The sequence below is a fragment of the Podarcis cretensis genome (assembly GCF_951804945.1).
Source record: "Podarcis cretensis genome assembly, chromosome: 5".
NCBI classification, from domain to species: domain Eukaryota; kingdom Metazoa; phylum Chordata; class Lepidosauria; order Squamata; family Lacertidae; genus Podarcis; species Podarcis cretensis.
The window spans coordinates 20280038-20294819 of record NC_137174.1 but is presented as its reverse complement, the minus strand read 5'-3'; positions in this window follow the sequence as shown (position 1 = coordinate 20294819).

Below are 14782 nucleotides of genomic sequence, written 5' to 3'. Positions count from 1 at the left end.
GTGTGTGTGTGTGGGGGTGTTGTTTGGTTGGACCTCGCAAGTGTGATTTTTGTACAATGCGGGGGTGGCTTGGCAAAGAAAATGCGTAGCAGGCGCCCAAAATCTCTCTCCCTCTCCCCTCACCTCTCAACTCTCTTCCATTCAGATGAAGAGTCAATTGCCAAAGGGGTGTCGAGGGAGGGAGGGAGGGGTTAGACCCAGTTTGGCAAAGCAAGCGATTTTTTGAAAGAGAATGTAACTCTTTCTATTGGTTGAGAAGAAAGGGTGGGGTGACTCCCTCCAATTGGTTGAGAAGTAAGGGTGGGGTTGCCCACCGGAGATAAATGCCCAGACCGAATCCCCTGCAGAGTGAACGAACCTGAGGGAGTATTTTCATGATGGCAACCAACAAGGAAGGTAAGAGAAACTTTTTAAAGAAATGATTATTATGCCCTGAGTTTTCCATGTCGGGAGGAAGATCTGCAAGCGTCGCTTCTGTTTAAGCCAAGGGCTTCCTTCAGATTTGCCACTTTGTCTTTTCCCAGGAGGAAGCCACCCCAAAGTCAGAGGAGAAAGGCGAAAAAGGACTGTTTTCAGCCCATCTCACGTTGAGCTCCTAAAAAAGTCCTTTGAAGAGAACCAGTACCCCGGATACGGGACTAGGGAGGCGCTGGCGAGGTGCATCGGAGTCAAAGAAGATCGTGTGCACGTAAGAATCGGGATGGTGGGGGCTCCCAAGACTTCGCTGAACCGCACATACTGGAACAATTTGAAACGCTCAGAATAATCCTTGTGTAGTTGAAGGCCTTAGTTCACCCTGGTGCCTCTCAGCTTATCGCGAAAGGCGCCTTGTTCAAGAGCTAACTTCCTCTTTCTTGGTTCTTTTTTTTTTGGGGGGGGGGCTATCGTGGGTTCTGGGTTTAAATCATTTTTAAAAAATCTTCAGAGACCCAGCTTAGAAATCTAATTTCTGCAATGGATGGGCTTAGTGCTAAAAGTACATTAAATCTGGTTTTATAGGCTGCCTTTGCAGCCTGATCCAGTTAACACTAACTCCCAAAAGGTAATGTGCAGAGGACTGCAGCCACAAGCAGCTTGCACTGGGGAGACTAAAACGAGTTAAGCTGCATTGCTTTTTCTGGCAAAAGTTGAGCAAGTACTTAGTTCTCTCCTACGGAGAAATTGGCATTTAGAAAATATATAAATATACTTCCCTGCCTAGTCCCTTACCCCCAGGAAACTTGGGAGGCTGAGGCAGAAGACCCCAAACAGGGCACAACAAATGGGTAGGTCTTCTGAGTGAGCCATTTAAAATTACTATTACTAAGTTTATTGAATGTTTAAAACAATTGCCAGGCATAAAGTGTTGCCTTCCAGCACAAATGCACACAGAGATGTTAAGTCTTGTATGCAGGCATCCACTTGGCATTAACAAACACCTGACAATTTTTTACAGATGAAGCTCACATCCACAGGTATACTTCAGTAAAGCGAGTCTTGTGGAACTGTACACTTGTGCAGCTTTTAAAGGTGGCTTTTCCTGATACTGCAAAACAAAATACAGCCAAATAGCAGTATTTAGTCATTCCAACATAGAAGCTTTATATTTAACAGTAACTGGAAATTATGAACATGGGATATATGAATGTGGAGCTGAAGAGAGTGGAAAAATGCTGCAGAGAACTAAAGAGAAAACCCCAGAGGAATAAGCATAATTTATTAAATGTAATTCTCTCTGTTGGATCAAAAAGACATATTCATGGTAACAATGTCTTCTGTATTGGTTCTCTCCTTTCTTCTGTTCAGATCTGGTTTCAGAACAGAAGGGCCAGAACACCAAAGACGATAGGTTCCAGGATAAGGATCGGGAACCATGCTGCAGCTCCTTATAGCCACAGCAAGAGAACCCGTCCAAGAACCAGCCTGGACAGCAGCCCAAGAAGCAGTCCAGCAAGCGGCCAAAATATTCATGTGGAACAATATTGTCAGCCACACAACTTGCATTATTCTGAAAGCTATAGAGGAGCAGGGTTGTGGCAGCCACCTCTCAACAACACGCAACCGGGAGAGTGTGCCCCGCAACAGCAGAGCTCCCCGGAATTGAACCCTGCTTATTACCAGGAAGCTGCTTTTTGTGGAACTGGGCTTTATGAGACTTCCCAGGCAAGCAACTGCCCAGTTCCATATTACGGTGCGGAGATGGTGAGGCAGCCTCCACCATCAGCTGGGAACTTCTTCATGGCATCAAGCACTTATACTCCCTGGTCTGCAACGGGGAATTATTCAGCTACAAGTCCTGGACAAATGCAGAATGTTGATGGAAGTGCATCGGACTCTCAGTTTTTCTCTTTAAGTCAGGTTCCAGATTAGCATCCCAACTCCTTCCTTGCTATCCTGTACATATTTTCCAAGCTCCCTCTTGTAATGCCTTTTAATGTATGACTTGGATGTTTTGAATAAAGTTTGTTCCTTTAATAGCTTGTCTGGAGTCTTCTTTTAACTTTCCATTTACTGAAACATTCACTTTCCTGTGTGCAAGCTTAATTTTCCCATAGAAAAAAGTCAGTTGTGCGGTACATGTGGTTCTAGAGATAAAAGGTCAGAGATAGAGATAATGGCGGAATATTCCTGAGACACATATTAATAAGTTAGGTTTTCATTAATGAGTCTTCCATTTTTTAAAAAACAGAAGTTTGGGATGGGGATATAAGCTTTAATTGATTTTCCTACCATGAGTGTGTTAAGTTGCTCTCCAAAGCTTTAAAGACATATAGGTTTAATTTATAAATGCCCATGTTGCAGGCTAAGGCACATACATCTATCAAAAACTTTGTGGGGGGATATTTTGAACACTTTATTTCATTTTCTTGCTCTTAAACCCCCCCCCCCCCCGTTTTGTGCTCTACTGCCTTCAATGAAGCTTTATAGGTACCACTGTATATGCCTGAGGGAAGGTAGCCGTGTCCTGTGGTGGCGCCTGGGGAGCGGCTACGAGATAACTCCTCCTCCTCCTTGGTCTCCCCGCACCTCTCCCTCCCCCGCCCCCCCGTCTCCTCTTCGCTCCCTGTTAACACAATGACCCCTCCACCCCACCCTTTCATTTCTTCATCCTTCTGCTCTCCTGTGGTCCCTCCAGGCTCAGCGCGCGGGGGGGGGGGGGGCCTGGCTGGCTGGGCTGCCCTAAATCCGCCTCTGCTTGGGAGCTGGATCTTTCTCACTTCCACTTCTTCTCCACTCCAAATCTGCCTCCACAGCAGCCTCGGGGCAAAGAGGAGGCACCACTGGTCTCTTCCCGCCTTTCTTCGCCATCTTGAGCCCCCAACAATCTCCATTCTTCCCTGGGGGGGGGACAGTTTTGGGACTCGTCTCAGGGGACCAAATGTCTTGGGCTGGCCCTGTTGACCCCCCCCCCAGGAGTAAGTCTGCCCAAGGGGGCTGGGACGTCAGCTCAGGCAAATGCAACCCAGGGAGGGTTTCACCCGGAAGCCTGTGCCCCCCTTTTCATCTTTGCCTCCTTTTCTGAACCTGCCCCTGGGAATTCGGCTGGTGTTTCTCTCCCTCCTCCATAAGGAAAGCCCTGAGGGCCCTGAGCACTAGCATTCCCTGGGCGGTTGCCAAATGCTGAGGGGTGAGCACTCTGCACATGCCTGGCAGTAAACCACCTACCAGCTCCTCTTAGATTTCCTTAGGTGAGAGAAAGGGTTTCTAGAGTGATAGCCCAGTAGGTGCCTCCAGAACTCATTGGAGGAAGAGTAAATGGTGACCACCACAGCACTGTCGAAAACGAGGACACAGATATCATTCAATGGCTCTGTGCTAATTTAAGGTAATATTAATTTGTGTGTTTGGAAGTATGGTTGATTCCCCCCACACCTCAATTTTAATATTTTATCTGTTAGTAAACCACTTTGCAGGTGTGTGTGTGTTTTTTTACAATCACGTGGTGTATACATTTAATGAAATAAATAAACAAATGGGCAAAAGCAACTTTAAAAAAATTACTCTAATTCAAACAGAAATATAATACATCTCACCGTATTTAGGTGACGTGAATGCCTGCCTAGGCTGCTGTCCAAATGCTGACTGTTGGTGGGCATTTGTTTGAAAACTGCAGCTAGACTATAAAGCCCTTCCAAGAATGCTGTGTCTGCTATCTCTCTGTTCCAGCACTCTTTTGTTTAACCAAATTTCCACTATACTTTTCTTCAACAAGGCTACACTTTCTGAAAAACAACCAATTCACAATGGGCTTCAGAAACCACAAAGTTACTGTCTAACAACCTGCAGATAAACACACTCGCACACGTTAATTAATTAATTACAGATCGTTCCAAAGAGTACCCACATTGAAGTATGATTTCTGGTAAAATAACTTAAGAATTTTTAGGCAAACTTAATGCATGGAAGAGTTATGGGTATTTAAAGAGCTTTGATGGTTATTTAAAGATTGCTCTTTCAAAATATACGTTGAGCTTCTGAAGGAAATGTCAAGACACAACTCCACTTTTTCTGATACCTGCAGGCATAACACATTGCTCACAGTCAAACTGGACTTATTTGAGTAATATAATTTTAATATTTGAAACGGAAATGAAATGAAGTGGGTGTCGATCAGGGAGAGAGAGCTTTATTGGCAGTAGTATCCCAGCTATGGAACAGCCTCCTCAGGGAGTCTATCCTGGTGCCTTCTTCTCCAAATCATCTAGTGAAGACCTTTTGGTTCACCCACATGGTTTAATTCTTTATTGAAGCTTGGGTGTTTTATGCTCTCTATGGTGCCATACACATAAGTTGCAAAATAAGTTTTTTGTTCTCTTTTATCTTTGGTTGATCATGATTTTCAATTATTATAAATCAAGACAGATCCATTTAGTCAGAAATACGTCCCTCTCAGTCCCTACCATTTCATTTACTTATGTACTGCTTTTGAAATGAACTTCACAAAGTGGTTTACATCAATATATCAAAACAATAAGCATCCATTTAAAATGTAATAAAACAGCAAAGGCAAACTGCAAGGGGGAAAAGTTCAATGATTTTAGGATTGTAGCTTTTTAAAGTGTAGTTTACTGGGAGGTTGGATCTTACTATTTTCTGTTAAATGTGAACCTCTATTCACCCAGACCAAATGATGCTGCCACCTTGACCAGTTAATACTTACACTCTTGAGTATTGCTTCATCAATGTGAAACTATTGACAGAGAACTTTGATCACCATTTTAACATCTATGATGTCATGAATAGTTCTATCTGAATTGAAATTTACATGGATTTGCTATCTAAATAGTGTGTGAAGCAATCCTAAGAGAATGATAACTTGGGAAACTGCTCTGCTTGGCTGTCCTACAATTTACAGTGAGGGCAGGCAGATCTCTGAAGCACCAGGTGTGTATCCGTTCTCCTCAAACTACTTGCCAGCTCAAACACTGCACAGAATTTTCCCCACCGATTGATCTACATTGGATTATTCCTGTCTGATTTTGGGATGCAGGAAGAGCTGCTGATTTGTTCTATTTGTCTAGTTTTAGGAGGGTTTTAAAAACAATTAATTAATTAAAAATATTTAAGGACAAACGAGAGAGAGAGAGAGAGAGAGACATTGCACATACTTTTGTAAACCAAGAAAATCTTTAGTAAAGATACATTAAAAAGAAACATTGAAAGACCACTTGATTGTAATAGAATCTCTGTAAACAAAACATTAAAATTACCAATGACTGACAGTTAAAAACAAGTATTTTAAAAATTTGGAATATAATTTAAATCAGCAGTAAGCTAAAAAGATATGAAAACACATTCCATTTCTACATGCCTAGATAGGCTAGCCTAAGTAAAAACACATTTAGCAGGTGCCGAATATAGTACTTTTTGTTGCTATTTTTTTTCCAGTGCTTGCCAGTTTTTGTAGGTCAATGCCAATAAAGATTTGAATAAAGGTAACTATTTTGAGAATCATTTCTGAAAATGGCCTCTCTTCATAGATGTATTTTTTTAAAAAACCAACAACAACAAATAGCTTGTCTCTACTTCAGTTTCATACTTTCCAAATTTCTCAGTTAAAAGAGGGTTTCCTATTCAGTAAGACAATAGTTACTTTAGTGTGAGTGAATATATATGTACAAGTAAACACACACACCCACCCACACACAGTTTTATTCATGTCCTGTTAACATAGCATGGAAACATTCCTTTCATTCATGTTGTCTTTTGTTTCATTCATGTTGCCTTATCTAGCTATGAACTCAAGAGATGGCCCTAGACAAGTTCTGTCTCTCAACCCTAGGCCCTTGGAATGTATACCAGTTAATGATAAGGTTGGGCTTGATTGTGTCCATAAAGAAGATAATTATTTAGAGAGACAGAATCATCTCAGGCTGATTTGGAGTTGATGGTCCAACTTCCTTGGCCTGAGCACAAATTATCTATTCAGTTAACTGTGAGAGAATTCCTCATCTGAAATCATCAGATTACAGGATTTCTTTGTATTACAGCCTTATTCCTGGCATGATGAACCATAATTGATCCTGAGATTGATCACTGCCATTGTGTGAGTATGTTTTAACATGCAGCCTGAAAAGAAGAGGAGTTCTGAAGCATGTGGACTACCCCTACTCATTGGCAGAGTTTGCTTGGAAATGTTTTGCTTTGCTGATGGCAGTAAGCCCTTGTGACTTCCAGCAACCTGCCTAGCATATCAGTTTGTATAGAATGCTAAACCATGGCTTACTAAACTATGGTTTATTAAACCATGGTTTAGCTGCATTGTGTGTGAACCCAGCCCATAACTATGGTTTATTTACTATGGTTAAATGTTCTAGCTAGTTTAGAAATCTTAGCTAATGTTAACCATAGCTTAGTGTTACATGTGAACCTGGATACCCTCCTTAGCTATGGTTAAAGTGCCATCATCCAAAAGTTGCAATGCTGTCAATGAGCCAGAGCCAGAGCCAGAGCCGCACACGGAAACGCCGTTTACCTTCCCGCTGGTAAGCGGTCCCTATTTATCTACTTGCACCCGAAGGTGCTTTCCAACTGCTAGGTTGGCAGGCGCTGGGACCGAGCAGCGGGAGCGCACCGCGCCGCAGGGATTCGAACCGCCGACCTTTCAATCGGCAAGCCCTAGGCGCTGAGGCTTTAACCCACAGCGCCACCTGCGTCCCCTCCTTAGCTATGGTTAAAGTGCCATCATCCAAAAGTTGCAATGCTGTCAATGAAGTGCTGCAAAAAGATCAAACTGCTCTCAAGATACATCTGCTCTCACTGTGCTTTTAATGTTTCTATGATGCATTGAATCAAGATTTAACTGATCATCTGCCTGATGCCTCAGTTGTAACCATGGTTTATTAACGATGGTTAATGTTAATAAGGGGTTAGTGTTACGTACAACCAGGCCAATGACATGTTCTAAGATCTGATCAGTAGCTTCAGCAAGAATTTATAAAGTAGGTTGTGAAGGTTTTCCTTCTGGTGGTGTTTTTTAATTTCTAATGGTAAGATGCCTAAAAGAAAGATCTCTGGGGGTTTTTTTAAAGGTGAGTTTGAATAGTTTCTTAAATTCATTATAGATGTTATCCCAGAATTCCCCAATGACCACATATGGTAAAATAACCCCACATCTGTTTTACATCTCCAACAAATCGGTGATCCTCCTTTATACATTTTTGCTAGTTTCAAGGGGGTATGATGCCATCTATATAGCATCTTGGGACACGGGTGGCACTGTGGGTTAAACCACAGAGCCTAGGACTTGCCGATCAGAAGGTCGGCGGTTCGAATCCCCACGATGGGGTGAGCTCCCGTTGCTCAGTCCGTGCTCCTGCCAACCTAGCAGTTCGAAAGCACGTCAAAGTGCAAGTAGATAAACAGGTACCGCTCTGGTGGGAAGGTAAACAGCGTTTCCATGCGCTACTCTGGTTCACCAGAAGCGGCTTAGTCATGCTGGCCACATGACCCGAAAGCTGTATGCCGGCTCCCTCGGCCAATAAAGCGAGATGAGCACCGCAACCCCAGAGTTGGTCACAACTGGACCTAATGGTCAGGGGTCCCTTTACCCTTTACTTTATATAGCATCTTCATGGCGTTTTCCCTAGAGGAACCACATTCTAACATGCAGCACATTGTGAAGACTGGGCCTGATTTCTGAGTTCACATAATGTGTATAGATATCCATTCCACTGTACATTCTATTACCATTGCCACTGCCATTTCTAGAGTGCTGAGAGACTAGAGTGCTCCAGTTTTCTCAGGGACAACATTTTGTGTTCTTCACAATACTAACAAAGCCTTTTGACTCTTGGCAGTTTTTTGTTTTTGTTTTTTCATTAGAATGCCTTTGCTTTATTTTAATTCATGACATTTGACAATTTTGTGCAAAACAAACCAGACATTTTAACACACAAGGCATTTGCGATCAGTTCCTGACAGTACGGAGTAATCAGTATTTCAGCAATCTTTATTATTATCCCTTAACAACACAGTTGTGGCAGTTTGACTCCTCCCACCAATGGGAACAAAGGCTTGCTAGACAGCTGATATCAATCTAGACTCAATGTCTGGAGATCAGTGATAAGGCATCACATGTTTGCAGCTGAGGGGGTGGGTGGAGTCAGAAAGAGCTTGAAAGGGGATTTTTAACCCTTTCTGCTTTGTTTCCCCCCCACCAATCTGAATGGCTTCCCAAGCTTCTATATTCTTCACATGGCAGGGATGGCCAGAAGGTAGATGAGCTCTAGGTGATTTTAAGTAGATCAGAAAGGATTTCTGACTCCCCCATGTTTATCAATAACAGCAACAAAGTAATCCCCCTCCCCTAAATTCAGAATTGTAGGTTCTATACAGTAAAAAAATAAAATAAAATAAAACGGGAAGGGGGGAAACCAATTTGCTGCATGGTGCCTGCAACCTCCACCCTTCCTGTTGGGTAAATACTAGCTCTGAGGGGGCAACTTGGGTGAAATGGCATGGTGTTTTAAACCCATTCCTTAGCACCGCAAACAGATCTGAATCCGTAAATACCACCTGCCCTCCCCCAATGTTGTGTTTGCCATTTCTAAAATTAACAAGAAATGAGTTTATTACAGATAAACTTACAAAATTAGGTCTGGCTTGGTTCCAAGTCACTTTCTGTGTAACACAGACAAACAATTTTTAGTGTAGGAAGTAGATTTCACATAGTGCATGGAGTAAATGTATGGAGGTGTGGGCTTTGGAATTTGCATCAGGATGATATATTTGAATGACTCCCAATACATGGATTGAGTTCCCAGGCCATTAGTTGTTTATCTCTACTCAGTAAAGAAGTAAGGAGTTTTGTTTTGTTTTGTTTTGTTTTGTTTTGTTTTTAAAAGAAACATGGTAAGAATCAGAATGTATTACATTCTTTTTTTATTCATTTTTGCTTTTAACAATTATCATCTCACTTAAATCATAGTCATTCTACACACAGGATTCTCTGAATCCCAAGACTTCCCTCCACCTTTCCATGGTTTCCCAAGATCTTCTTTTCCAACTGCAGCATATAATATTCTCCATATTTTCTTAAAACTCAGCATTTAGCATAGTTCCCACTACATTGCAAGAGCTGTTTGGAATCCTGCCAGTGTTTTTAATTGTTTGCAGTGTTCTTTTAAGTAACTTATAAGGTTTCCCCATTCTTTATTAAATTTATTGTCCCCTTGATCTCTGATTTTCCCAGTCATTTTTGCCATTTCGGCATAGTCCATCATCTTTATCAGCCATTCTTCTTTTGTAGGTACTTTGTCCTCTTTCCATCTTTGGGCAAATGGCAGTTGTTGTAAAAGGTAAAGGTAAAGGTACCCCTGCCCGTACGGGCCAGTCTTGACAGACTCTGGGGTTGTGCGCCCATCTCACTTAAGAGGCCAGGGGCCAGCGCTGTCCGGAGACACTTCCGGGTCACGTGGCCAGCGTGACATCGCTGCTCTGGCCAGAGCCAGAGCCAGAGCCAGAGCCAGAGCCGCACACGGAAACGCCGTTTACTTTCCCGCTGGTAAGCGGTTCCTATTTATCTACTTGCACCCGGAGGTGCTTTCGAACTGCTAGGTTGGCAGGCGCTGGGACCGAGCAGCGGGAGCGCACCCCGCCGCAGGGAATCGAACTGCCGACCTTTCGATCGGCACGCCCTAGGCGCTGAGGCTTTAACCCACAGCGCCACCTGCGTCGGCAGTTGTTGTAGCATACATAAATTGTCTATTCTGATCCTTAGGTATTTCTGCATCTAAAATTCTTGGTAAGAAAGCTTCAGGTTTTTTCACAAAGGTAATTTTAAACATCTTTTCCAACTCATTATAAATCATTTCCCAATATCCTTTTGTCTTCTTGCACGTCCATCGTGTGTGGTCAAATGTGCCTTCTTTCTCTTTACACTTCCAACATATATCTGTAGCTGTTCTATACATTTTTGCTAACTTGGTAGGAGTTCAGTACCAGCGATACATCACTTTCATATCATTCTCTTTCAACATACAGCATGTTGTAAATTTTAAATCTTCCCTCCATAATTTTTCCCATGATGCCAATTGTATATTATGTCTAATATCCCTTGCCCGTAAATCTACCACATTCTGATTCTTGCAGTGCATTTTAAAAGAATCTCCTTTTGAAATATGTATGATCAACAATCCCATTTCTGCATGGGGGACCACCACCAATGTCTTCCCTGAAAACCTCAGTCATCAAACTGTGATATAAGGGATCAGATGGGCTGCATCCTCCAGAAACTCCTGTAACAGCTCCTTCACCACTCTCTTCACCATGTTGCCCTAGAAGGGGATATTTGCAAGCAGATGGTGGTTGTCGTAAAGCACAACAAAAGGTGCAAGAGGAGGTTGCAACGGGCACAACAACACTTTTTCCTTTCATGCCTTTGGGCCTGCTCTCACTTAGATAAATTGCCCCCACCTCACTGAACAACCCTTTACCCGAAGGTTTATTTCCCTTTTCCCTTAAAAATTCTAGCCCCAGAGTATCCTGTGGAGGACCTTTGTGAAGGGGTAACTAGTAAGTTGGAGTCTCAGACAGGGTTTCTTTAAATAAACAATAAAGATTTATTTAAGGCAAGATAGTATATAACAGAAATGGATTCAACTTAGGTTAGTTCAGAAATAAAGTGCGATTTCCATTTAAATTTGTCCTCAGTTGTTTTTGCATTATTGGTTTGGTTCCTTGATACTTTCTTTCAGTTATCCACCGCTTTAGCAATCCTGCTCCTGAGGTACTTTAAGGTACTTTAAGTAATGGACCACAGGGTCTTTTCCTTAGAAGAATCTATCTCTGCCCTCCAGACTAGATTTGAGTCCCAAGTAGGCTGTTCCTTTCCAGCTCCTATTTCTCCTGGCTCAACCTCTGCCTCCCAGTAAAATTCTGGTCTATTCCTCCTACAGGACACCACACTCTGTCCTTCACAATACGCTCAGAGTGGAAGTTGTTTTTTCCAGAGCCAACTCTTTCTCCCATTCACTCTTTATACCTCAGCCTGTCTCCTAACTGTCTCCCTAGCTATCTCCCTTCCTCTCCAACCACAATTCAAACCCACTTCAACCAACCCTCTCATCAAACTAACTGTCTCTCCAAAGCCTCTCCTTTTAAACTCTCCCTCCTGGAACCTCGGCCAGTCAGAGGCTGCCATTCATTAACAATCTGCAGGCAGGAAAAAAGAAAGAAAGAAACACTTGTTGATCCTGTTGATCCAACCTGTTCAGAGGAGCGGATTGATCACATCAGGTCAATTACCTACTTAGTTCAATCTGTTATAAAACAAGAGTGACTACAAAACTGAAAGCCTCTCTTCTATCTGAGATGCATTGGTGACACTTTCCTATCACAGGCCTTGGGTGACAGCCCATTAACCTAAAAACACCTCTTCATGAGTAACAGGCTATATAACAGGATTGTGGACAAGAGGGAACAGACGCTGTGGCAGAGCCAGGTACCAACTTTGTTCCCGTATCTAGTTTAACATAATTATTACAGGAGCTAAGAATGTCAATACAACCTGAGGGGCTAATTCACCTGCTCATCTTCCAAAGTAATATATGCCATCATTTGCCAAGAATGACCTTCTAGCTGGTTTATGCAAAAGAATGAATGAGCACAAATCTGAAATGGCAGTATAGAAAAGCCAAAGAGGGAACATTTCAGCTTCTCAGGATGCTCTGTCACTGACCTTAAGGTGTTCATTATTGAATGAAGTGACCTCAAACCATGAGACCATTGTATTACAATGCACCAGTGCTATTATTTGCAGATGGAATCAGTACAATAGGTGCTGGGTTTATGTTTTTTTAAACCACAGTGGATGTGCTAAAAACTGGCTTACCAGTGCAAGGATGTCTGTGTTATCAACTACTGTCTTTGGTGCATCATTGCAGTTTAAAAGGTCATTATCCTCAACTGTATAATTCAGCATTTAGTTTCCCTCTGATCTCTTTTTCCAAGCTCCCCACCAATTGTGTCCCTGCAACTCAGGATAACCCTTTATGCATCCAATGAAGTGAATTATATTGTGTTTGTCATAATAAATTTGTTAATCTTTCAGGTGCTACAAGACTCTTCTGTTGGTTTTGCAGGATTGAAAAGATTCCCCCTGCACCAATTTTACAATGATTGCTTACAGATTGAAATGGTAATCTGAAAAAGCCATTGTGAAATGGGTACTAACTTTTGTGCTAGATTCTACTGCCTCAAATGAATGGCATCTCAGCCCGTGGTCTTTATCTTGCAGGTCATGATTACAACATCTTTTTGTGCTTAAATAAGAAAGAAACTCTGATCTCCCTCACCCCCTGCTTTGTGAAACACCTTGTCTGGTGAAGAGTTCTGGAGAGCTTGCCATACTTGTTTGGCATTCCTGTTGGTTTCAATAAACACATTACGCTACTGTGGATTGTGGAGTTGTTGTTGTTGTTGTTTTCTAATGGGTCAGCATGCCTACTTTTGCTTTTAATTGAGCTTATTTACAATGGATAGAGTACTCTTCATCTCCAAGAGAGAAAGCAGCTTTTTTTTTTTAAGGGATGAGAGACATACAGAATCATTATAGACTGAGTGCATCTTCTGAAGGCAAGGATATGGTGTGTTTGTTTTTTAATTGCATGCATTAAATGCTTGTTTTTATTTCTTTAACTGCAAATGATTCTGGAAGAAGATCTGGTCAGTTGGCAGCTGAAGAACTACTTGTAGCTATTTTATTCATAGATCTCTTGTATCACATCTAATTTGTGCATATGTGACCACCTTTCTGTATATGAGGTCTGTTTAGGAGAATGCCAGGTTTTCCAAGAAATGCCAGGTTTTCCAAGAAATGCCAGGTTTTCCAAGCATTCTGCTCCACACAGTAGCCAACCATATCACTATGCAATACCAAAAGCAGGACACAGGTCAGGTGAGAACCCTTTTGCCTTGTTCTTTCCCAGCAATTGATATGCCTCTGATAGCATATATTCATAACGATTAGTAGCCACTGATAGTCTTAGCATTCATGAATTTGCCTAATCTCTTGAGAAAGCCATCTAGGTTGGCAGCCATAATCACATCTTGAGTAATTCCAGGGCTGTGCTTACACACACACACACACACACACACACACAAAGATGTGGACCCAGATCAGCCCTATCCCAACCTAGGTCACACCCAACCCAGATCTGGTCCGATATCAGGGTAGGACTAAAGGGGCAGGGCAGGGTAGGACAAATGCACTAGATTCAATTTTATCTGCCAAATCTAGCACCCAGCCCCATTAAATTCCATAGTGCAGTGTTGAGAAATATAGTGAACTGGGCAGGTGAGGTTTTATGATATGGATTTGTCATTATATTCCAAGCCCAAAGCCTATATCTCAGTGAATGGAGTAAATTCAGACTCATGCAGATTATGTAGAGGTACTCAACAAAGATGTCCTCTATCCCCACTGCTGTTCGCACTTTCCACTGACCCATTATCAGAACCATTTAGATCTGAATATATAATCAAATGAACAGGGAACATAATGATATGCCAATAATGTCACATTATTTGTGAAAAGCCCTGAAAAAACCATTTGGAGAGGTCTTAGGCTTTGATAGCTTTATACTCTTAGGCTCAGTTGTTTCAGGGTTTTTGCTGGGCGGCGGGCGGGGAGCATGTTGCAGCTGTTGTTGATTTGGTTGTGTATTAGTAAGTTCAGTGGGACTACTTCTAAATTAGTTGTCCTAAGAGGGTCCAATTAAGAATCTAAAATTAATTGACTTATTTTATTATGACTAAACTTGGTTAAATCAAGGCTGAACGGCACAGAAGGCAAACTGTATTGGGTACAATCTAGTTCACAGGCAACTTCATTGAAGCTTCACTGAAGGCAGTAGAGCACAAACCTTGGGAAGGGGGAAGAAGGGCAAGAAAATGAAATAAAGTGTTCCCAATATCCCCCCACAAAGTTTTTAATAGATATAAATGCCCATGTTGCAGGCTAAGGCACATACAAGTTAAACTTATATGTCTTTAAAGCTTTGGAGAGCAACTTAACACACTCATGGTAGAAAAATCAATTAAACCTTATATCCCCATCTCAGACTTCTGTTTTTTAAAAAATGGAAGACTCATGAATGGAAACCAAATTTATTAACACAGAAAAGTGTTACCAAATCTACTTATAGCAGATTCTACAAATATTATTTTGCATACAAAAAAAAAAAAATACAGCAACTTCCCACCACATTTATTGCCACCTACTCTAGCCTCAGATACAGAGACTTAAAAAGGAAATGAAAGGGACAGAAAACCATTGGTGCATTAAAATGTGTCTCAGGAA